This window comes from Sorex araneus, chromosome 1, assembly GCF_027595985.1.
Source record: "Sorex araneus isolate mSorAra2 chromosome 1, mSorAra2.pri, whole genome shotgun sequence".
In the NCBI taxonomy this organism is placed as follows: Eukaryota; Metazoa; Chordata; class Mammalia; order Eulipotyphla; family Soricidae; genus Sorex; species Sorex araneus.
The window spans coordinates 68,784,077-68,809,732 of NC_073302.1; positions in this window are offsets into that span (position 1 = coordinate 68,784,077).

Below are 25,656 nucleotides of genomic sequence, written 5' to 3' on the forward strand. Positions count from 1 at the left end.
AGAGCAAACTTTATTTTGTTTTCTGCGCAATAGCTATGCTAGCTGGTCCACAGCTAAGGTGACCAGTGATGTTCTACACCCAACAAATAAACAATGATATTGAGCATTCCATTGGTAGATCAGGACTTGGGATTTTTGTAGAATCAACTATTTCCCTCTCTCTGATTTCCCCCCATAGCTCACATAAAATTTGTCCTTTTTATAATCATAAGAAAACTTCTTTTTTTTCCCTTTTAAACTTCTCCCCTAGAAAGGAAGAGAAACTTGTCTCAGTTATGAGAATCAGAACAGAGCTGATCCTTTCAATTGGAAGTGAACTTGTTCTTAAAACTTGCGCTGGATCTATCATAAAGTCCTTACTGGGACTTATAGCTAGAATTCTCCAATTTTGTACTTGTACTTATTTGATTTGGATGAATACATATCACCACGGTCTAGAGACAAGTTCTACCAAATACTAAAAGATAAACTTTGGGCCTCCATATGTCTCCATTACCTAATTTTCAGACCATTATCAATTTAAATACAGAATAGAATTTTAGTGCTTTTTACTTCAGAAGACCCCATTTATTTGCATGGAGTTAAATGCATTCTACCTATTCAAATTACTTCAGGATGTATCCATCATATAATGAACACTATATGGCTGAATGGGCTGGAGCAATAGCACAGCGGTAGGGCGTTTGCCTTTCATGCAGCTGACCCGTGTTCGATTCCTCCGCCCCTCTTGGAGAGCCCGGCAAGCTACAGAGAGTATCGCGCCCGCACGACAGAGCCTGGCAAACTACCCGTGGCATATTGAATATGCCAAAAACAGCAACAATAAGTCTCACATTGAGAGACATTACTGTGCCAGCTCGAACAAATCGATTAACAACGGGATGACAGTGACAGTGATATGGCTGAATATTGACAATATTGCCAATCACATGAAAGACAGGTTTCAGTCGGGATGGGAGATGGGTGCCAAAAGTAGATAATGGACCAAACATGATGACCTCTCAGTGTCAGTGTTGCAAGCCATAGTGCCCAAAAGTAGAGAGAGAATATGGGGAATATTGTCTGCTATGGAGGCAAGGGGGGTGTGGGAAAGGGAGGGTATACCGGGGATACTGTTGGTGGGGAATGTGCACTGGTGGAGGGATGGGTGTTTGATCATTGTGTGATTGTAACCCAAACATGAAATCTTGTAACTATCTCACGGTGATTCAATAAAATTTTTTTTTTTAAAAAAGAAAGACAGGTTGAAGACACAGAATGTAATTTAATTGACAAAATTTGCTGTTATGATTTGTAAGACAATTTGTTTTTTATGTAAATTGGTTTCTAGAAAACAAAACAACATTTACAGGAAGACTAGGTTGAATATTGATGATGTTAGGATTAAAAAAGTTTTCATGGACAAGAAAATAAATTAAGAATTACTTTTGGAAAACAACTTATAAGAAATTTTAATCTGATTTTACCCAGGTGACAAATGGATGTGTGGCAGTGCTATGCTTAAATTGTTACACATCCTTCTTTAGAAGGCTAAATTAGAACTATAGTCCTAGTTCATATAAAAACATATTTTCTTAAGTGTAGGTAACATAACCTACCTTAAAAATGAAACACTATCATATGTTAGACCTGCTCTTCCAAGAAGCAGATGCCAAAACAGGATGAAAAGACAAAAGGAACTCACCTATGAGAGGGAAAGTGAAGAAGGAACTAGAAAATAAATATGAGTTTTCATACCTCATGCAATTCTGAAGCTAAGTGAGAAAAAAAATGCGGTAAGAGTATTTTAAGCAGAAATGCTGTCAGAAAGTCCATGAGTTCCTCAGGAATGGGTCCACTTTCATGTACTGCCTCATCAACTACTTGGTCAAACTGCATGGACAACATGGCTTCTCACAAATCAAATATGTGGTAGTAGATTTCAGAAGGCCCCAGCTGGAGCCTTTGACCAATACTCTTGGGATTCTACAAAGCCCATGACCATAGTAATGGCCACCAGGTCTAGGATTTGCAACCTGGAGAAGGAAAACTAAATTATTTTGAGAGCTGTTTTGCCTCTGCAATTTGCTAAAATTATCCCATGAGCATAAGGTTGTTCCCACCTACCTAGGAAAGCAACTGATTAAAAATTTCACTGTTTTTAAGTGTGTCATGGAGATGACTGAGCAATATTCACAGGAAAACATTCTGCTAACAAAAACAGGTTCAAGGGCTATTCATAATTTGGCAAGAATGAGATTGGTTTTGTATGGCCCTCAAACACACACATACATAATACATACACACGTGCACACACACCAGGTAAGGTATTACATACAACATTCTATACTGCTATCTCATCAAGGAAATTGTTTGCTCTGAATATTAGGGGCCAGTTAGCTTCTAGGCATTTGAATTCTAAATAAGCAGTATGTATACATATGCGTAGATGTGCACCCTTGTGTGTGTATGTTAGAGAGACAGAGATGCCATCTTGATGAGAAAAGGAGGGGGTGGGTGAGGGAGAGAGAGAGAGAGAGAGAGAGAGAGAGAGAGAGAGAGAGAGAGAGAGAGAGAGATCCCTAGAGCTTAAACACATGTCAGTAATCAGTCAATAACTAGCTGGCACATGTGGAGCTAAATTTAAACATATGTTTTTAGTTTTAAAAACCTTGTTCTGACTGCCAAAGGAAGAGAGGATCTTAAATTTTTCTTTTAACCATCCTGAATTTATAATAGGGTGGTCTTATAAAGTAAAACATAATAAAACACATTTATCGGAAACACATTTAGGCTTGTACCAGAAGAACAGGGTCAATAATTTATCTAAAAGTTTTATGGTGGATTACACTAAGCATTTATTTTCCAAAGCTTTTGCATATTTCACATAGCCTGTGTAATGTAATTTTTACAATGGGTTTCTCAGATAAATCTTGTTTATTGCCCTTGAGATCTTTTTTCATCAGCGTACACTGGAAAGAGATGATGTTTCATTGTTAGAAAGTGAAAATATGAAAGGACATACATGGTAAAATTTCCTAAGCTCTCTTGATTTTACCATTCAATTGCATTGGCACAAATTTTGTCTAAAACAAATATGCTGGGTATGTAAATACTGTTACATAGAGTAATCTCCTGAATCACCAGGATTTTTTAAGACAAGGATATTTGACTTTGATAGAAGTTTTTAAGAAGTGGTTATGTGAAACTCACTGTTTCATATTACAGGGATATTGTTGAGATTACCACCCATTATATTAAAACATACCCTTCTCCGGATGTATTTCTTATCTATCTCAATTATTAGAAAAACTGTTTAGCGGACATACCTGATGAACAGTTCCCTCAAGGCACTTTGAGTCATTATTCCTCTTGTCTCCCTCCTTGTTTTGGCCAAGAGGAAGCTCAGAGACAAATTTACAAGAAATCTTTAACTATTGTGCAGACATCTTAGTGATTGTCTCTCTTAAGTTTACTTCAGTTCACTATAATCTTTGGCCATTACTTTCATATTTGATGATACTATATATTATATTATATTATATTATATTATATTATATAAATATAAGATAAGAATATGATGTAAGTCAAACCAAAAACAGTGAGCTTTTGGAATGTTAAATTTAATCTGATATCAAATAAAATGCATTGTAGATCATCAAGTTTCCATCTTCTCTTTCATGATCCTTAGGATAAGAAGGCAGTTTATCAAAACACAGCATCCTTTTTTATTATAATATATTTGCTTTTTAATTAGTGAATCACCGTGAGGGTACAGTTACAGATTTACACATTTTCGTGCTTGTGTTTCCCTCACACAGTGTTCTAGAACCCATCCCTCCACCAGTGTCCATTCTCCATCATCAATGGACCCAGTATCCCTCCCACCCCCAATCCCATCCCTCCCCACCTTATCCCACCTCTGTGGGAGAACCCCTTTTGTTCTCTCTCTCTTTTTGGGTGTGGTGGCTTGCAAATAGGGGTATTGAGTGGCCATCGTGTTCAGTCTCTAGTCTACTTTCAGCATGCATCTCCCTTCCTGTGCGGGACTTTTTACCACATTTAACTTGGTGTTCCCTTCTCTCTCTGAGCTGCCTTTTCCCCCAGCATGTGAGGTCAGATTCTAATCCATGGAGCCAACCTCCTGGTACTTATTTCTACTCTTCTTGGGTGTTAGTCTCTTACTCTGTTATTTTATATTCCACAGATGAGTGGAATATTTCTGTCTGTCCCTCTCTTTCTGGCTCATTTCACTTAGCATGATACTTTCCATGTTGACCCACTTATATGCAAAGCTCATGACTTCATCCTTTCTAACAGCTGCATAGTATTCCGTTGTATAGATGTACCAAAGTTTGTTTAGCCGGTCATCTGTTCTCGAGTACTCGGGTTTTTTCCAGATTCTGGCTATTGTAAACAGTGCTGCGATGAACATGTAAGTGCAGATGTCATTTAGACTATACTTTTTTGCTTCTCCGGGATATATTCCCAGCAGTGGTATTGCTGGGTCAAATGGGAGCTCAATTTCTAATTTTTTGAGAATCGTCCATATTGTTTTCAAAAGGGCTGAACCAGTTGGCATTCCCACCAGCAGTGTAGAAGGGTCCCTTTCTGTCCACATCTTCACCAACAGCGGTTGCTTTTGTTCTTTTGAATGTGTGCCAGTCTCTGTGGTGTGAGGTGGTATCTCATGGTTGTTTTGATCTGCATCTCCCTAATGATTAGTGATGCAGAGCATTTTTTCATGTGCCTTTTGGCCGTTCATATCTCTTCCTTGGGAAATTTTCTGTTCATTTCTTCACCCCATTTTCTGATGGGGTTGGATGTTTTCTTCTTGTAGAGTTCAACTAGTGCCTTATATATCTTTGATATCAACCCCTTATCTGATGGGTATTGGGTGAATATCCTTTCCCATTCTGTAGATTGTCTTTGTATTCTGGTCACTGTATCTTTTGCGGTGCGGAAGCTTCTTAGTTTAAGTAGGCCCATTTGTTTATCTCTGTTTCCATTTGGTTTATCAGTTGCGGGTCACTTTGAAGATACCTTTAGCTTCAATATCGTGGAGGGTTTTGCCGACCTTGTCTTCAAAGTACCTTATGGATTGTGGTCTGATATTGAGGTCTTTAATCCACTTTGATCTGATTTTTGTGCATGGTGTCAAGTTGAGGTCTAGGCCCATTCTTTTGCATGTTGTTGTCCAGTTATGCCAGCACCATTTGTTAAAGAGGCTTTCCTTGCTCCACCTCACATTTCTTGCTCTCTTATCAAAGATTAGGCACAAAGCATCCTTTTTTAAAAAATTAAATCACCACGATATACACAGTTACAAAGTTGCTCACAAATGGGTTTCAGTCATAAAATGTTCCAACACTCATCCCTCTACCAGTGTACATTTCCCACCACCAGTGTCTCCAGTTTCTCTCCCACTAATAAGTCAGCCTCTATGGAAGGCACTTCTCTTTCTCTCCCTTTCTCTCTCTCTCTCCCTCTCTCTCTCTCTTTCTTTCTCTCTCTCTCTCCTTTTGAGAACTATGGTTTGCAATACAAGTACTGAGAGGTTGTTATGTTTGTTCTTTTACCTATTTTTAGCATGCAGTTCTTATCCAGAGTGATCATTTCCAGATATTACTGTCATAGTGGGCCCTTCTCTATCTCAGCTGCTTTCTCCCCCCAGCACTTGAGGCAAGCTTCCAACCATGGATCAATCCTTTTGCCCTTCGCTTCTAAGAAAAGGCAAGTTGGGAAGACAATTAAAATTGAGTGTTGGAGTTTATGGGTGAAAATATATTGTGTATAAAGGGAAGAGTTCAGATACCTAAGTGAGTGACCATGCAAAGGTGAGTGATCAACTTTTAGAAAAGATTGAACTTGTCAGTGAGTTCTGGAAGACCAATAAATGGTGGAGGTATTAGCCTCATTCTGTTTTTTCCTTTATATCCCACAAATGTATTCAGTAATTCTAGATCTGTCCCTCTCCGTCTAACTCATTTCACTTAGCACGATGCTCTCCTTGTCTATCCATTTATAGACGAATGTCATGACTTCATTTTTCCTGGTAGCTGTGTAGTAGTCCATTGTGTAGATATACAGTAGTTTATTTATTCATTCCCCTGTTCTCAGGCACTTGGGTTGTTTCCAGATTCTGGCTATTGTGAACAGGGCTGTAATACACATAGAAGTGCAGATGTTTTATACAATTATCTTAGGAAAAAACAAGCAAATGGTTTAATGAAACAAGTATGTGAGCATATGCTGACAATAATTATAGTTATGTTTCCCATGACTGTGTGTGCATGTACATGTGTGTAAGCAGAAACAGAGAAGCTTTTGAGATGCATGCACCGAAAGACAAAAAAAATAGAGACATTGTCTCCTCATTTGCCCTTCCTCCACCATTTATTGATCTTCAGAACTCATTGTCAAGTTCAATCTGTTCTAAAAGTACATCACTCACCTTTGCATGGTCACTCACTCAAATATCTGAACTTGTCCCTTTGTACACAATATACTTTCACCCATAAACTCCAAGACTCAATTTCATTATCCTTCCCAGCTTGCCTTTTCTTCCTCGGTTTTCTTCTGTTCTTTAAAGCCTTTAACACTGGGCTAAGTAACAAGCAATGTTCTTGTTACACAGCTTTTTTTTTTTTGATACGCCATTACAAATTTACAGAGATAAAAATAACAATATGAATGATGTACTGTGCAAATCTTTTTAAAAGCCTGAAAAAACAGCAGAAAGAAATCAATTAGAATTGCCATGGCAACTACTAACAATTTATATGCAAGAATGAAGTAAAATAAAAAAGTAACAAAATAGAAATAGCATAAACTGATTAGAATACCATGAAGTAAACAGTAAGGAGTGAAGTCTCATGAAAATAGATTTCATTAAGGTAAATGAAGTATCATTTAACTCTTCATTACACAAAAGCTAGGTATATACAATAAACATTTATTGATTAATTCTTATTCTTGTTTTTTTGGGGGAGGGAAGGACATACTCATCTGTGCTCAGGGTTACTCCTGGCTCTGAGTTCAGGAATCACTCCTGTTAGACTGAAGGGATCATATTAGATGTGTCTAAGGCAAGCACCTTACCAGCTATACTATCTCCCAGTACCCTAATGGTAAATTTTTGATACAATACTTATGTTAAAGTAATTTCCAGGAAACAAGTTTAGACAGTGGGTCAGTAAATTCTAAACTTTACAAAACACTACTTAAAATAATACTTTTTAAGGGGAGATTTCTTCCTTCTAAAAATATTTAAGAGGTGAGAAACCTGAAGAGAAGAATGAGAACAATAAAAATAAACTCTATTCACCAAGGTTTGATGAAGTAAATTAAAGTAGGGTCCTTGATATATAACAGAAATCACGTGCATCACTTGTCATCCCATTGATCTTCAATTTGCTTGAGCGGGTGCCAGTAATGTCTCCATTCCTCCCTGTTGCATGCTAGTGTAACCCAGTGGTATCTGCTCACTCCAGGAACATGAAGAGCCTCAAACCATTCTTTCAGAGTTTTGACAAAGAAGTCAGACCATCTCGTAGGTGGGCGGCCGCCAAAGCAGTCTTTTGACGTCCCGTGGAATCCACTCGGTAACAGCTCTAGTCCAGCGGTCATCTCTGAATCGTATTACATGTTTGGCCCATCTGATTTTTGATGCCTTGGCAAACAAGACAGCATCCCGAATTCTTGATTGTCTATGGATGTTGGAAGTCTGGATTCCTTCTCTCACTTGACTGAAACATGATACTCTAAGCATAGCTCTTTCGATTCCTTTTTGGGATACCCGAATAGCATTCTTGTCCTGTTTTCATAGGGCCCAGGTCTCTGAGGCATATGATAGGGCAGGAACAACAGTGGAGCTGAAAAGATGTGCCCAGAGCCAGAGGTTCTTTGTTCCCTTAACCACTTCTTCAACATTCCTGAAGGCGTTCCACGCTGCTCTCTTCCTCCTATGCAATTCTGGCACCAAGTCGCTCCTCGTGTTGAGTTCTCCAACCAGGTATACATAGCTGCTGCATTCGGAGATGTTCATTCCATTAAGAGCAAATGGAACGTTAGGGACAAGTTTGTTTGCATGAGCATTGTCTCCTTGAGATTCAGCTGAAGTCCGACCTTTCCACACTCATGGTCGAAGTTGGCCAACATTTGTGTCGCTTGGCTAATGTTTGGTGTTATTAGAATGGTGTCATCAGCGAAGTAGAGGTAGTGTAGTAGCTAACTGTCTATCTTTACTCCCATTCCTTCCCATTCCAGTCATTGGGTGATGTTCTCGAGGATGACACTGAAGAGCTTTGGTGAAATGGTATCACCCTGTCAAACACCTCTCTTTACATTGATGACACTTCCTTGTAGAATGGTGAGATCCTGATGGTGAATCCATAATATAGCTCACAGAGGATCTTAATGTATTAGAGTTTGAACACCCTAGGGCTTCAATGACCGCTTCAGTTGAAACAGAATCAAAGGCCTTCTTTAAATCGATGAATGTTAGACAGAGCGGCATCTTGAACTCTTGCAAAACTTCAATGAGCTTGGTCACTGTGTGGATATGGTCGATTGTTCTGAATTCTTTTTGGAATCTGGCTTTCTCACATGGTTGTCCTTCATCTAGTGTTCTGCTTATTTTATTCAGGATGACTCAAGTAAACAACTTGTAGACGACAGACAACAGGCAGTTTGGGTGATAGTTGCCAATGTCGTGGATGTCTCCCTTCTTGTACAACAGAACGGTCCTCCTGGTTTTCCATTGGGTCAGAACCTTGCATATGGACAGGTAGTGTGTGAAGAGCCGAGCCAGTGTATTGACGAGTACTAGTGGCAGATTCTTCAGGTGTTCGGGCCTGACATTGCCTAGACCAAGTACTGTATGCATCTTTACCAATGAAATGGCATGTCGGATTTCTACAGGAGAATGTTGGGAACGACATATCCATCCTGGAATTTGGTATGTGGGCAGGTGCTGTCGAAGAGATCTGAGTAGAAGTCATGAATAATCCTCTCCATTGCCCTTCTGAAGATGTAATAGATCCATCAGGACGTCAGAGGGCAGTCATCTTGGTCTTGTACTTGCTGAAAGACAGGTGAGCATTGCAAATGACTACTTTTCCCACTTTCGCTGCATCAGACAACACTGTTGCTCTTCTCTCTTTGAGATCTTCCTTTATTGCTTCCCTGCACAGCTTTACCAGCTTTGACGTTAGCTTGTGGTTGCCTGAGGCTCGTGCCAAACCACGTTGGGGAATGAGCTCGAGAATTTCCAAACACAAGCATCTGTTTGTGGTTTTCCCACTCTCGGCATTCTTTGCGCAGTCATGGAGGTGCTGAACCAGTTGATCGTATTCCTTTTCGATGTTGTCAATGACGGCATCTTCCCACTTTGCCTCAATAGTGCCAAAGAGCGCCCAGTTGGTGGGCATTCTGGGAGCTTTCTTCTTAAACTTAAACTTTGCTGCCCTTTCTCTCTATTCTGTGAAGTGGAATTTTGCATAAAGGAGATGGTGGCCCTATCCCGTTTGGAATTTTGGGACAACAGCGACATTGATCAGGCAAAACCTTCGATTAATATGATGTGGTCAATTTCGTTGTGTAACTGTCCACTGGCATACTCTCATGTCCAACATTTATATTTGGCCTTCTGGAACTGTGAGTTACTATGGATAGTCTTGGTCGACATGATGAACTCAGACAGTCTCTCACCCTGTTTGTTCCATTCTAGGCCATGGGTCCTGATGTGGAGTTCTTCGGGTGACCTTCTCGGTCCTATCTTGGCATTAAAATCTCCGACAATGATCTTGTAGAAGGTGTTGTCTTCTTTATAGAACTTCTCCAGCTCCATGTAGAACTTCTTAATTTCTTCTTCATCATAGTTGAATGTTGGTTCGTAGATGACGAAGATAGAAACTGCCGGCGGTAAGCCACATCTATTCAAATGTAATCGTCTGATTTGAGTTGTTAGGCATTCAAATGCATCAATGCTCATGGCCAAGTTCATGTTGACAAGGACACCGATGCTACTAATGCCTCTGTTGTCACATGTTCCAAAGAACAGTTCTTTTCTCATGTCGAAAATGGCGTGATGTGATTGATGCCTTCTCTTTTCAGTCAGACCAATGATGTTGTACTTGATCTTCTGCGCTTGAACCATCAGGTCCTTGATAGGTGCTTTTGATGCCAGAGTACATGCATTGAAAGTACAGACAGCCTTTTTAGTCTCTCTTTGTTTTTGGCAGTCTAGTTTGTCCCTGAGACTTTATCAGCATCTCATTCTTAATGCTGCCATATTGGGGATTCTTTCAGTGTCAGGCGAATTTTTGTTACTATTTTTGGCATACCGAATACACCACGGGTAGCTTGCCAGGCTCTGCTATACAGGTGGGGTACTCTTGGTAGCTTGCCGGCTCTCAAGAAGGAATAACAGAATTAACTGATCCTAATCCCTAAAACCTAAAGCTATGTTATGTAACATTGAAAAAAGATATTAAGTTACATACAGAATTTAAAGTTGTTAATCTGTGCCCCAATTTAAAAAATAATCCAAGTGAGCCCAACGTAAATTTGTAAAGTCTTTTATACAAATGGAAGAAGGAGATGTCATAAAGAGAATCAAAGAGAATGTCATGTGAGATGGACTTATCCTGATGATGCTAGAGCAAGGAGGTTGCTAGTGAAGGGTTGTGAACAACCTCAAAATTCTAGAAAGTACAAAAATATCTATTCTCCCCTGGAGGATCAAAAGTGATGCAGCACTGACAATACCTTTAGCCTAGTGAGTCCATTTTGGGCTTCCAACCTTCACTACTATCAGAGGACAAATATATATTGTTTTAACTCAATATATGTTTTAACCTCTTAGTTTCTGATGATTGATGTTTCTTGATCTTTCCTGTGTTACACTGTGAGTTTGCCTTTATAGTTCTAAGGAAAGTTCCACTTGTTCTGAGATGTTGTTTCATTATCTAGATTCACATTCAGGCCTTTAATCCTTTAAAATTAGCAACAGGTTTTATAGTCTACAGGTTTTGATAATACCCCAAATGGTCAAGTTCTGGGTAACTTATTTCCTTTGAGGGTTGGCCTTGTTATGAAGAACAGAACAAGCTGGAACTTTAAAAAATAGGGCGAGGGATTGCTCATTTTTGTTTTGTTTTGTTTTCTTAACAACGAGAATTAGGGCTGTGGGGAGAAAAATAGGGAGACAGTAAGAAATTTAAAAGGTTATTGAATGAGAGTGAGATATTTATATATACACTACTTTTAAGTTTCAGAGTTAGGTAATTTTTTTCTGGGCATAAATGCTGAGTTAAGACATGCAAATACTATATTTTAATGTTTAATTTAAGTAACAATGACTTATGATATTATATAGGTGTCAGGTGTACATCATTATGAGCCAGCATCTGTATGTGCTACAGTATGTTCACCACTAACTATCTAATTTTTTTCTTCTCCATATATTTTACTCCATTTATCCACCCTTTCCCCCTTTCTTTATGTTACAACTTGCTCTCAAAGTCTAATAGTTTCCCAGAACAACCTGGAGTGGGGGTGGGTGAGCCCTCCACTCAAACCTCCACACTTCATAATCTCTTGCCATGCACACAGTCAGACTCCACTGCTCAGAACAAGCCTCATCCAGGAATTGATCTCATGAAAACCTCAAGTATGTGAATTTTGTGACTAAAATCCTCAGGCTTTCATGAAGTTGGGAATGGGCTACCTTCCCCCATCCCCCTGTTCTTCTGGAAACCTGTCCAGTCACACCCATGAACTGTTTCTGGGCCAAAAAAGCTCATTAATGGGCCATGATCCAGAGACTCATAAATAAATCTCCAAAGAGATCAATAAGTTGCAGAGATACTTCTGGACCTCATGCCAGGCTCTGTTATCCAGGGCATCCAAAGCCACCATCCAGTAAAAATCTAACTCCAGCTGTATTACCCCATTCAAAATATTTTAATTCTTGGAGCATGTCGCTGCATGCTCTATATCAAACTCTATACCACTAATGAACCAGGAATAGCGCACCACATTGGATGGGATGTAAATTAGAAGGCAACCAGTCCTGAACAAGAAAATATAAACAGCAGAATCTCCTGCCCCCATGCCAGGCTTTATTCACCGGGGTCCCCTCCAAGGGAAGCAAGTTGAGTTTCTCTCCCTGCCCCAAGCAGAACCCTGGCAGCTGAAAACCTCCAGAAACCAGTCACAGCCATACTCAAGGCCATTCTCCCAAAGCTCAGATAAACCTCACACATGAAGGAACTAGCAGAGGAACCCAGGTGTGCGGGACCCAGGATTGAGATCTCCAAGCCTGCTCGGATCGAGACTGGGCCTCCTCCACCCAGACCCCCAGTTTTCTAGTAGCTTGGCAGCCACACCCACAAACTGGCCCCGACTCCATGTAATCTCATCAACGGCCAAGATCAGAGACTATAAAACAAAGCTCTCAGAAGACAGTGACACAGAATGTCCTGGACCTTTTATACTCTAGCCCACTGATGTACCTAAAGCAGCACACATGTGTTTGGTTTTAACATACTTGCATGTATTCTCTTATATGGGCTTAAGTGGCCCCAGAATTAAATCAACAACCTTCACAAACTTTCCTCTTATTGTGGTGGGAAGATGCTCGCTGGTTGGGTGGGCGTTTGAGTATTATCTCTAATGAACTATTGTGAACTACTTTATGAAAATAAAATGTATAAAAATCATTAAAAAAGATAAATATATAAGCATAAAGGCTTAGCCAGTAACAACAGGTTAATAATCTCTTCTATAAGGGCTTAATGTCTCCGTGGTGAGATACAACAATATTCACACGCTTCTTCCAAGGGAATATTTATTAATCATTTTTAGCAAATTATAATTATCAATATAAAATAAATTATTCAGGACCTGCCATATAGGCAGACTTGAGGAAGTTGGGAAAATTAAAATAATAGTGGTAGGAAGGTACCTTGGTGTTGGAATATTGGATGTAATAAATTATGAACAATTTTTTAAAAGTTTATTTTGTCATATTTTCTTTACATAACAAATATGGATGAAATTGTGTTACATGTTGTATTTTAATACTTTTCAATTGAGTATTATATTTTTTTTAAATTTTTATTGGCCATTCCCACTAGTGTTCTAGGCTTACTCCTGGACTCATGAGTGTCTCCTGGTGGTGTTGGGGGATTAAACTGGGGTTGGCTGTGTGCAAGGAAAGTGCCTTAATCCCTCTACTCTTTGGCCTGAACATTTAATATTTTTTAAAGATACTAGGTATCTGCTTAAGTTTTAGGTTCTTCAGAAATATGGTCTGCAAGATTGAGGTAGTCTCTAACACCCAAGAATTGTAGAAATAAGGATCAGGAGGTTTGCTCCATGGCTTGGAAGCCAGCCTCATATGTTGGGGGAAAAGACAGCCCAGAGAGAAAACGGAACACCAAGTAAAGGGTGTTTTTAGGACCCGCCAGGTTGGGAGATGCATGCGTGGTGAATGTAGATTATAGATCGAACACAATGGCCATTCAATGTCTCTATTGCAAACCACAACACCCAAAAGGAGAGAGAGAGAACAAAAGGGAATGCCCTGACATAGAGGCAGGGTGGGGGAGATGGGCTGGGAGTGGGGGAGGGGGAGGGGTACTAGGATCACTGGTGGTGGAAAATGGGCACTGGTGGAGGGATGGGTACTCGATCATTGTATGTGAAATTCAAACAAGAAAGTTTGTAAGTATATAAACTGTACCTCACGGTGATTCACTATTTAAAAAAATTTTTTAAAGATTGAGATATGTTGGATATCATTGGTTTGTCCTTTCCCCCTTGCCACTAGGAGCTTAGGTTTATCAGTCACACCCATCAAAGTGCTCCCGAGTCACTCCCATTCCTTTGTTTATCTGTAACCACTTCTACCAGTTTATCTGCTCTTCCCTTAATATGACTGCTAATTTGTAAGGTCAGAACTTCCTAGGACACTGAATATTATAACATTGCCTTTCTCTCCTCTTTATGCCTTTTGAATAATTTACTTTAAAGCTATGTCTTTTTTGTATAGACACAAGAAGACAATATTATGTTTTTGTAACTTGGGAATTAATTGGCCTCGAATATTATTCCCTCCTGGGCATCTGCTTTCTCCACTTAAGCCTCAGTTGCCCTCAGTTCCTAGCACCCCAAAGTAGGGTCCCCAACGTGGGACGGGAAGGATCCAGGGCAAGCAGTGAGTTATGTGCTACCCTGGCATCGAGATGGGCCTGGCCAAAGTGCCTAATTCTTAACTATAAGTTAAGAGCTTGATCATAGACAAATGCTGTCATGATCCAATAGTAATTATGAGACTGGGACCCTGCCAGGGATAGGAAAGACTGATCTGGCCTGAGCACTATAGTCTGAGATTGAGATGGCCCCAGGAGAGCAATTCTATAAGCTTTAATGCATCTCTTATTGTGCCCATACAAAATGATTAATATTATGAATTCTTATATGTTTGCTGGCTGAGGAGAAGAGAAACACATTCATGGGACTCTGCCCTTGGGTGGATCCTCCTGCTGAAAGAGAATTAAGTCCTAGGAGTAGCATCCCCTGTGGGAAAAGAACCTTACCCTATTGCTGACCACACCTATGTGTATGCCCCAACCCCCTCATGCTGTGGAGATTTAACTAGGCTGTAAGAGTGAGTTGGGGAGCCAGATCCACGGGGGCCAGGTCCACGGGGGCCAGAGTCACAGATCGAGAGAGAGAGAATGAAGTAGGATGGGGGAGAAGGAAGAGGAGGAGAATCAGATGAGAATAAAGATGGACATGAAATAAACCGATCGAGCAACCAGTTTGGCCTTCTTCCGTTCCTTCACCTGCCTCACCGCCCGCGTTCCTTTCCTTTTTATTTTTGTGTTTTACACAGAGATAGTCTAATACTATAATTTTGGTCAAAAGAGGATATTTACTGGGAGAAGAGAAGCAGCTACAATCTATTCTTTATTCCTGTCACTTCAGGCAAGAGATGTGCACAGCTGTTTAATTTAATCTCCTTTTACTCCTAGAACAGACAGAACTGATTTAACTTTATGCAAAGTGTTTACCAATTCAAGAATCAGCTTCATAAATGATTATTTTTAAATCCCAAATGAACTCTACTAAACTCTAAAGGTTACAAAGGAAAGTTTTTAATTTTTATTTTCTCTTCAATATTGAGGGGTTTAATATAAAAACAAACACTGCAATGCAAATATAAATAATTAGTGTCCTGAATTTCTTTGTTAAACCATCAGAAAAGCTGTAATTTTTGTGGGAAAAATTATGTAACTAGGTTATAAACTCCAGAGTGCTCTAAATAAATATGTTGTGTGCTGAGAGAATGTATATATAATACATACACACATATATGTTGGAAAGTTCAACATATGTTCTGTATAAAAATTGGTAAATATGAATTTAACAACAACAACAAAACATAATTCAAAAAAAATGATATAAGCATACTTTCCTAGAGTTAGAAGATTAAAAACACAAGGTAGTTTTGTGTGTGTGTGCATTTTAACTTTTATATTTGCATAAATTGAAATACAAATTGCAGTGATTTTAGTGTGAGCCATACTTGAGTTTGTGGATCAATTCTTCCATAAACTACTTTTTATTTAGCTTCCCCTTTTCCATCTTGGTCTATCTCTAAACTCTGGTTTCCTTAAACTTCAAAATGAGTGAATAAAAAAAAATGTCTTCAGTGATTATTGGGAGTAAATATTATATATAAAGTATCACTTGAGTCACTTGTCATCCCACTGATCTTCGATTTGCTCGAGTGGGCACCAGTAATGTCTCCATTCGTCCCTGTTGCATGCTAGTGTAGCCCAATGGTATCAGCTCACAACAGGAACATGAAAAGCCTCAAACCATTTGTTCAGGGTTTTAACAAAGAAGTATGACCATCTCGTAGGTGGGCAGCCACATGGTCTTTTGACGTCCCGTGGAATCCAGTCAGTAATAGCTCTAGTCCAGCAGTCATCTTTGAGTCCTATTACATGTTTGGCCCATATGATTTTTGATGCCTTGGCAAACAAGACAGCATCCCGAATTCTTGATTGTCGATGGAGGTTGGAAGTCTGGATTCCTTCTCTTACTTGACTGAAACGTGATACTCCAAGCATAGCTCTTTTGATTCCTCTTTGGGATACCCTAATAGCATTCTCATCCTGTTTTCATAGGGCCCAGGTCTCTGAGGCATATGCTAGTGTAGGAAGAATGGTGGAGTTGAAATGATGTGCCCGAAGCCAGAGGTTCTTCATCCTCTTAACGACTTCTTCGATGCTCTTGAAGGCATTCCACACTGCTCTCTCCCTCCTGTGCAGTTCTGGCACCAAGTCGTTCCTCATGTTGAATTCTCGACCCATGTACATACAACTGCTGCATTCAGAGATGTTCATTCCATTGAGAACAAATGGAACGTCAGGAACTAGTTCATTTTTCATGAACATTGTCTTGGTGAGATTCAGCTACAGTCCGACCTTTCTACACTCACGGTCAAAGTCAGCCAGCATTTGTGCCCCTTGGCTAATGTTTAGTGTTATGACAATGATGTCATCAGCAAAACAGAGGTGGTGTAGTTGCTGACCGTCTATCTTCACTCTCATTCCTTTCCATTCCAGTCATTTCATGAAGTTCTCGAATTTAGGAGTTTAGAAGAGATTTGGTGAAATGGTATCACCCTGCCAAACCCCTCTCTTTATGTCAATGATCACTTCCTTGTAAAATGGTGAGATCCTGGTGGTGAATCCGTACTGCAGCTCTTGGAGGATATTTATGTACTGAGTTTGAACACCCTGTTTGGCTAGGGCTTTAATGACCGCTTCAATCTCAACAGAATCAACGGTCTTCTTTAAGTTGATGAATGTTAGACAGAGCAGAATCTTGAACTCTCGCAAAACTTCAGTAGTCACTGTGTGGATATGGTCGATCATGCTGAATCCTTTTCAGAACCTAGCTTGCTCACATGGTTGTCCTTCATCTAGTTTTCTGCCTATTCTATTTGGATGACTCAAGTGAACAACTTGTAGATGATGGACAACAGGCAAATTGCGTGATAGTTGCCAATATCGTGGATGTCTCCCTTATTGTACAACAGAATGGTCCTGCTGGTTTTCCATTGGGATGGAACTTTGCATTCGGACAAGTTGCATTTGAAGTGCTGAGCCAGTGTATTGATGAATACTGGTTGCAGATTCTTCAGCTGTTCTGGTCTGACCTTGCCTGGACTGAGTGCCGTACACGTCTTTACTGACAAAATGGTGTGTTGGATTTCGGAAGGGAGGACATTGGGAACGACATATCCATCCTGTGGAATTTGGTATGTGGGCAGGTGGACATGGCTGTTAAAGAGATCAGAGTAGAAGTTGTGAATAATCCTCTCCATTGCCCTTCTGGAAGATGTGATAGATCAATCAGGACATTGGAGGCCAGTCATCTTGGTCTTGTAGTTGGCAAAGGACAGGTGAGTATTGCGAATACTTTTTCAGGCTTCTACTGCATTGGCCAACACTGCTGCTCTTCTCTCTTTGAGGTCTTCCTTTATCGGTTCTCTGCACAGCTTGTGATTGCCTGAAGTAAGCAATAAAGTAACTTATGCTTAACCAATGATTTTCTTTTTTTTCATAGCTAATCCTAATAAGTCTTATAACAACTAAAATTTTGCATTTGGAGTAAATTCAAGAAAGAATTACAGGGGGATAAAAGAAGTTGAATGGGTAGGAATTCTAACTAGATAAATTTCTACTAGGATTAGATGCTACAGGAGCAGTATACTCACATGGAAAGGCTGTGTGAGACATCAGAGACTATAGGGACAAGGTCACTTTTCCCTGTGGGTTAAGGTCACTGTGCTCCTCCAGAAGGCTGGCTGTAACTTGCTAGAGGAAGCATTCCAGGCACAAAACAGAGAGGTTTTTAACCTGTAAGCAGAGAAGTTGCAGGAGAAGAGTTCCGTTGTTCAGTGCTGAAGGGGCAGACAAACACTATTAACTGAGACTGAGAAGCAGCTGAGGCACCAGGACTGAGTGGAAGGGAAGATTGCCTGTATCCCCGGTGTTGGGTTTCCTGAGAATCTGTGCCTATTTCTGTGGCTGCTGGGTAAGCCACTGTCCAAGGCAGGGACCAACAACCTAGCCCATGAGTCCTGGGTATAGTAAGTTGTCCTGGGTACTGAGCCTGGGACAGTAACTAAACAAGTTCTACCTGTTCAGGTTTTGTTGGTACAGCAATGTAAAGTTAAAACAAGGGTTTTTCTCACTACCTGATGTTTGACTATGCAGAATACCTGTTTATGCACATCTGGAGCAACCATTGGAATTAAGTTCACTTGCAGAACTTTCTGGATATAGTCAGAACCTAGAGCATCTACAGCAATTTCAGTTTATAAGGGAGGATTTTTAAAATACACTTATTGATTTTGAGAGTCATCCTAGCCGTGCCTGCCTGTGACTACTATTACATAGGACCAGAGTCCAGATCTGAAACTCTTAGATATCTCCTCTTCTTTCTGAAGGCTTTTGAAAGTGTGGCTGATGGAACCTAAAAATCAGGACTAGACCACAGAGGGACTATAACTGATAACCAGAAGCAGCCTGAATAGTCCAGACTGTGCAATCATCCTAGACAAGAGGACAGTTACAGAACTAGTTTCCACTCAATTCAGATAGATCAGTAGCATGAATTCATGGTACTCTCTATGATATCCACCCTTCTCCATTTAACCTTATGTTGGAACTAGACCTCCAATTACTTAAATATGTGTCAGTATATAAAGAAGCAGACACCAAAGAATCCTGATTAAATATTTTCAAGAGAGCCAAGTACTATATGATGCCACCCATCTGTTGTATGTTGAGAGATGAAGCAAGGAGACAAATAGCATTGAACAATAACTTGATTCTGTATTACAAAGCATCAATTACCAAGCAGGTGAGGGTAATAAAGAGATGAACTAGAAGCAACATCTGGACAGAAGTGGAGAGTCTTTGACACTTAATAAAATTTACTTTTATTAAAAACACCATGACTTACAAAGTTTATTGTACAGTTTTTTCAGGCATTTAGCATTTAGGTCACACCACTAGTGTGACCTTCCCTCCACCAACGTCCCCATTTTCCCTCCCATCCCCAATCTGCCCCCTTAGGCACATAAGAAATTTACTTTATATTACTTTATATTACCAACAAAACCTTGAGAAATGGCAAAAAGAATGATCAGAAAATGCACCAGTTAAAGCTGATTTGTGATTGCTATATGATTTTAACCTATGTAAACAAGGAAAATAAAACTCTTTAATACATTATAATAAAATGCTTATTCTCACATATATGTTTTCAACTCTGGAATTTAAGATATATGGCATTAAATTTTATTTCATATTTGGATCTCATTATGTTTATGCCTTTCTTGTCATTCACTGTATCACTGTCACTGTCATCCCGTTGCTCATTGATTTGCTTGAATGAGCACCAGTAACGCCTCCATTGCGAGACTCATTGTTACTGTTTTTGGCATATGGAATACTCCATCGGTAGCTTTCCAGGCTCTGCTGTGCAGACGAGATACTCTCGGTATCTTGCCGGGCTCTCCGAGAGGAATAGAGGAATCAAACCCAGGACGTCCACATGCAAGGCAAACGCCCTGCCCTCTGTGCTATCACTCCAGCCTTCTTGTCATCTAGTTATGTAAATTTTCCCCCTATGTTTTACATAAACACTATAGTTTGAAAACTTGTTCATGATAAGATAATTTGTTATAAGTATTCAATATTCCAACACCAATCTCACCACCACTGTCACTTTCCCTCCACCATTGTCTTCAATTTTCCCAATCACCCCTCAAGTCTGCCTCCATAACAGGCCCACTATATTTATTTTATACTGCTTTTTATCAACAAATTGCTAATAGAACAATCAAAAAATATTTTATTGGAAGAAAATCAGTGTAAATAGTTGTATCTTAAAATGATGATATTAAGTCCTTGTAGGATGGATTACTAAATTGTTTCAGGTTAAGCCTTCTGTGTTAGTCGAGATTAGTAGCCTTCTATGTTTCATCTCATTCAATCTGGTGTACTACTGGATTATCACTGTTGTAGAGTTTGTAGATGTCAGTGAGCATGCTCCAGAAAGTCCAGAATTTTTAACTGGGTGATACAGATGGAGTTAAGTTTTTAACTGGGTGGCAACTTTGGGGTGTGAATGTGACTGCCTAGGCTTCTGGAAGTATAGGGAGATTGGGGGAGGTAGCCCATCCCAACACTGAGAAAGCCAGGAGATTTTAGTCACAAAGACCCGATACACAAATTTTTAGCAGGTGAATTTCTGGGTGAGGCTCAGTCCAAGACAACAGAAACTGGCTGGAGATCTGGCAGCGATTTTGCAATGTGGGAGCAAGCGGGCTGCCTGGGCTCTGTTTGGGCAGGCACTGGGCTGACCTGCTTCATTTCGGGGTGCCCTGGGTAGGTCCAGACACTTTAGCAGTGAGGGTTGGGGTACAATAACTTCTGACATCAATGCCATAAACGTTAACAGTATTGTAACCAGGATACCTAAGTGACAATAAAAATTAGTATTAAAGTAAAAGACCACAATGGAGGGGCAGGATCTCATGTGTGAGATTCTGAGTTTAATACACAATACTGGTTACAGGGATGGAGGAAGAGACCACACAGTGATATTTCACTTCACATGTCAGAATAACATACCAAAAGCAGCATTAACATTGTATGTAGCTCTCCTAGATTCAACCTCCAGCATCACATAAGATTCTCCAAGCACGTTGGGGGGGGGCACTCCTGAGCACATCCAGGAATAGCCCAGGAGCACTGCTATATGTGACTCCAAAGTCAAACAAAACAAAACAAAAAAACTGCAACAACATCAAAACAACAACAAACATAAAATGTGTTTATGAAGGGGCTGAAGAGATAGTACAGTGAGTAAGTACTTGCCTTGTACACAGCTGACAGTTCAATCTCAACCATTTCATATGGTTCCTGAGCCCCACCAGGAGTGTTTCCCTGAGTGCAGAGCCAGAAATAAAAACTTAGCACAGCTGGGGGTGGCCCCCAACCCAAAAGTAATCAAGCAAGCAAATATTGGAGATGGAATTGGGAAAAAAGAACTCTTGGGTACTGCTGGTGGGAATAAAAATTGGTATGACAATTTTGGGGAACTTTATGGAGGTTTCTGAGGCTAAAGATAGAGGTCCAAGAATCCCACTTTTGAGTATCCAAATAATATGAAAATGTTAAGAGAAAAAATCATATATTGCCCAATATTCATTATAGCATTAAAGTGGTTAAAATATGGAAGGAACTAAATTTCCTGTTGATAGATAATTGGCTTTGGAAGACATGGTACAATTATATAATATAACACTATTGATCCATAAAAATGATTTAATGTCATTTGCTACAAAAGAAACTGTGGCTGGAGAGATAGTACAGCAGGTAAGGTGCTAGCCATGCATGCTGCCAACACAGGTTCTCTCTCTGGCTTCCCACTTGACCAGTGGAGCACTGCCAGTAGTAATTCCTGAGTGCAGAGCCGGGAGCAACCCCAACACCGCCTGTTGTGACCCACTACAAAATTTCATTTTGAAAAAGGAAGAAGCTTACATGGATGTAGGCAGAGAGTATTATTCTGAGTGAAGTTTGTCAGGAGAAAAGGAACATATTTCATATGTGAGATGTAAAGACACAAAGTTAAGGTAACAATGAGCAGTTAAAGGCAACAAAAATGGAGAGCTGGTTCATAGATCTGAGTTTGGTGCTTGGGGGTGGATGGGAGAGGCCTTTGGGACATTGGTGGAGGGAAGTGAGTAGTGGTGGGTGGGGTGTGGAAACAATGTATGCATGCAACTATCACTTACATGATTGCAAATCACCCACGAAGTAAAAATACTTATCATGGGTCTGAAGAGATAGCACAGCTAGGCTGAGGTGCTAGCCTTCCATGTGCCCAACCTGGGTTCAATTTCCAGCATCTCATGTGGTCCCCTGAGCCCACCAGAAGTGACCCGTAAGCGCAGAGTCAAGAGTAAGCCCTGAGCATTATCAGGTGTGACCCTCCCCCACCACCACCACAAAAAAAATAACTTATTTTCAGCTTTGGGATGTGGGGAGAGAGCAAAGAATGAAGACCAGAGGTGATATGAGGACAGTGGTGGCTAGTCATGGACACTGGTAGAGGTGTTGGTGTACAGTAACATTGTATCTCAATACTATAAACTTCAACACTATTGTAACCATGTGAACTGAACATTAACAAAAACTTTAATAAAACAAAAAACTCAATAAAAAATAAACTAAAATGGAAAAAGTTTAAAGAAACTATGAAAAGTGAAGTCAGTTGGGAAAAGACAAGTAATGGATGGTTGCACCCATGTGTGGAAAAGGAGGATATAAAATTGATGACCAAAAAAAGAAAAAAAGCAGTCTTTGTCTGGTTATTCAAACTCTGAAATAAAACCAAGGTTACCTGAGGAGAAAGGGGTAGGAGGGAGAGACAAGGGGGCAGATACAAGGGAAAGAGGAGTAGATTTGGTAGGAAGTAGAAAGATATTATGACTTTCCTTTAAATAATTTAAATTCATATTTCAAATTTTCTACAAATGCATAATATATTTTACAAATAATAAAATTTCTTCACTTTTCCAATCCTTTTAAAATTTTTTCTAGTCTCAGTACTTCTGCAGATAAAATGCAAAGATATAACGCTGAAAGGATAGTATCTTTCTTCTATTACTTTGTCCAATATTAATTAAGAAAGCTTTCAAATTTTTCCTGTAAAAATTTTTGTTGTAGATGCTGGAGAGGTAGTGCAGCAGGTAGGTCACTTGCTTTGCATGCCACTGACCCAAGTTCAATCCTCGGCACCCCAGTCAGTCCCCTGAACATTGGAAAAAGTGACTACTAAGTGCAAAGCCAAGAGTGAACTCTGAGCACTGCTAGGTGTGGCTCAAAAACAAAACAAAATTCTATTGTTGCAAAAATTTTTCCTTATCATTTGTGAGAAAATTGCCTTTAAATTTTTTAAGTTTCTTACAAAACAGTATAGTCGAAATGACATCTGCACTTATATGTTCATCGCAGCACTGTTTACAATAGCCAGAATCTGGAAAAAACCCGAGTACTCGAGAACAGATGACTGGCTAAATAAACCTTGGTACATCTATACAACGGAATACTATGCAGCTGTTAGAAAGGATGAAGTCACGAGCTTTGCATATAAGTGGGTCAACATGGAAAGTATCATGCTAAGTGAAATGAGCAGAAAGAGAGGGACAGACATAGAAAGATTGCACTCATCTGTGGAATATAGAACAACAGAGTAGGAGACTAATACCCAAGAATAGTAGTATATAATACCAGGAGGTTGGCTCCATAGCTTGGAAGCTGGCCTCACACGCTGGGGGAAAGTCATCCCAGATAGAGAAGGGAACATCAAGTAATATGTGATTGGAGATCCTGCGCGGGAAGGGAGATGCGTGCTGAAAGTAGACTAGAAACTGAACAGAATGACCACTCAATACCCCTATTGCAAACCACAACACCCAAAAGGAAAGAGAGATATCAAATTGGAATGCCTTGCCACAGAGGTGGGGTGGGGTGGGGGGATGGGACTGTGGGGGTGGGAGGAATACTGGGTTCATTGGTGATGGAGAATGGACACTGGTGGAGGGATGGGCTCTCAACTATTGCATGAGGGAAAAACAAGCACGAAAATGTGTGAATCTGTAACTGTACACTCACTGTGACTCACTAATTAAAAAATAAATAAATTTTAATAATTAAAAAAATGAATAAAATAAAATGTCTTTTGCTCAAAAAAATTTTTTTAAGTTTCTCTTACTATAATTAAATGTTACTGATATTGTGCCTTATATCAATTTAAAATTTATTTTATTACAGCTCCATAATTTAAAATGTTATTCATAATTGGATTTTAGGCATACTTTATTCCAGCACCAGTGTCATCTCGCCTCCACCAGCATTCTCAGGTTCCCTCCCAGACCCCTGCCCCAGACCCCAGTCCCAGCCTGTCACCTTGACAGGCATATTTTAAAGTTTGGTTGTTAAATATTGGATCCCCTGTTCTCAGTGTTGTTGACTCTGGTTTAGGTATTAGCTATGGCCACTTCTCTACACCACCTATGCACTTGAATCTCCTAGAGCACTGCTCCCCATCGTTCCAGATCAATCTCTTAATCACCCCTCAGTTTCTTCTTCTCTCTCTCCCCTCCTATATTCTGGATCCAAGAGTGATCTGGGTATCTTCTGTGCCTTATAATTCTGGGAAATGAAGTAGTCAGTTGTTTACCTATATTTCATTCAGGATTTTTGCATTCATGAGTGAAAGGCTCTTAGCTTTTCTTCTCTCACTGCAGTTAATATCAGATTATATTAATCTTACTAAGTGATTTTCTTAATGTACCATTTTTTATTCTCTGAAAGAATTTTTTAAATCTACAATAATTTCTTCCTAAATGACTGATGATATTGAATCCATCTGAATGGTCTAGAGGTCTGTTTCTGGGAAGGATTTTAATTGCTGAGTCAATTATATATAACTATTCACAGTAACCATCTTTTAATGGGTAGTTAAATTTGTCCACAAATATCCATTTTATCTGTAGCACTGTGGCACTGTCCTTCCGTTGTTCATTGATTTGCTCGAATGGGCACCAGTAACATCTCCATTGTGACACTAGTTACTGTTTTTGGCATATCGAATATGCCACGGGTAGCTTGCCAGGCTCTGCTGTGAGGGTGGAATACTCTCTGTATCTTGCCAGGTTCTCTGAGAGGGACAGAGGAATTGAACCTGGGTCAGCCGCGTGCAAGGTAAATGCCCTACATGCTGTGCTATCGCCCCAGCCCATCCATTTTGTCTAAAATTTAAAAATTATTAGCATAGAATGACTCATAACATCCTATTGTCATCTTTTTAATGTCTATAGAACATGTAGTGGTAGTCCCTTTTTCATTTCTGATGCATGTTTATATGCCTTTTATTCTTTCATTAAATCAATTCTGCCAGGACTTTATCTCTTCCATCAGCTTGTTCAAAGAACCAAATTTTGGTATACAGTGTGTGCCTTCTTTATGTTAAATTTGGTTCCATTCCTTATTATTTTCTCCCTTATCATTTCTCTCTGAGGCATATGTTAGTGCAGGAAGAACGGTGGAATCAAAAAGATGTGCCCAGAGTCAGAGGTTCTTTTTTCTATTAACCACTTCTTCGACACTCTTGAATGCATTCCATGCTGCTCTCTTCCTCCTGCGCAGTTCTGGCACCAAGTCGTTCCTCATGTTGATTTCTCAACCCAGGTACATATAGCTGCTGCATTCAAAGATATTAGTTCCATTGAGAGCAAATGGAGCTTCAGGGACCAGTTTGCTTGGTGCTATGAGAATGATGTCATCAGAGAAGCAGAGGTGGTTAATTGCCGACCGTCTATCTTCACTTCCATTCCTTCCCATTCCAGTCGTCGCATGATGTTCTCGAGGGCGGCACTGAAAAGTTTCGGTGAAATGGTATCACCCTGCTGCACCTCTCTCTTTACATCAATGATCACTTCCTTGTAGAATGGTGAGATCCTGGTGGTGAATCCACAATACAGCTCATGGAGGATTTTGATATACT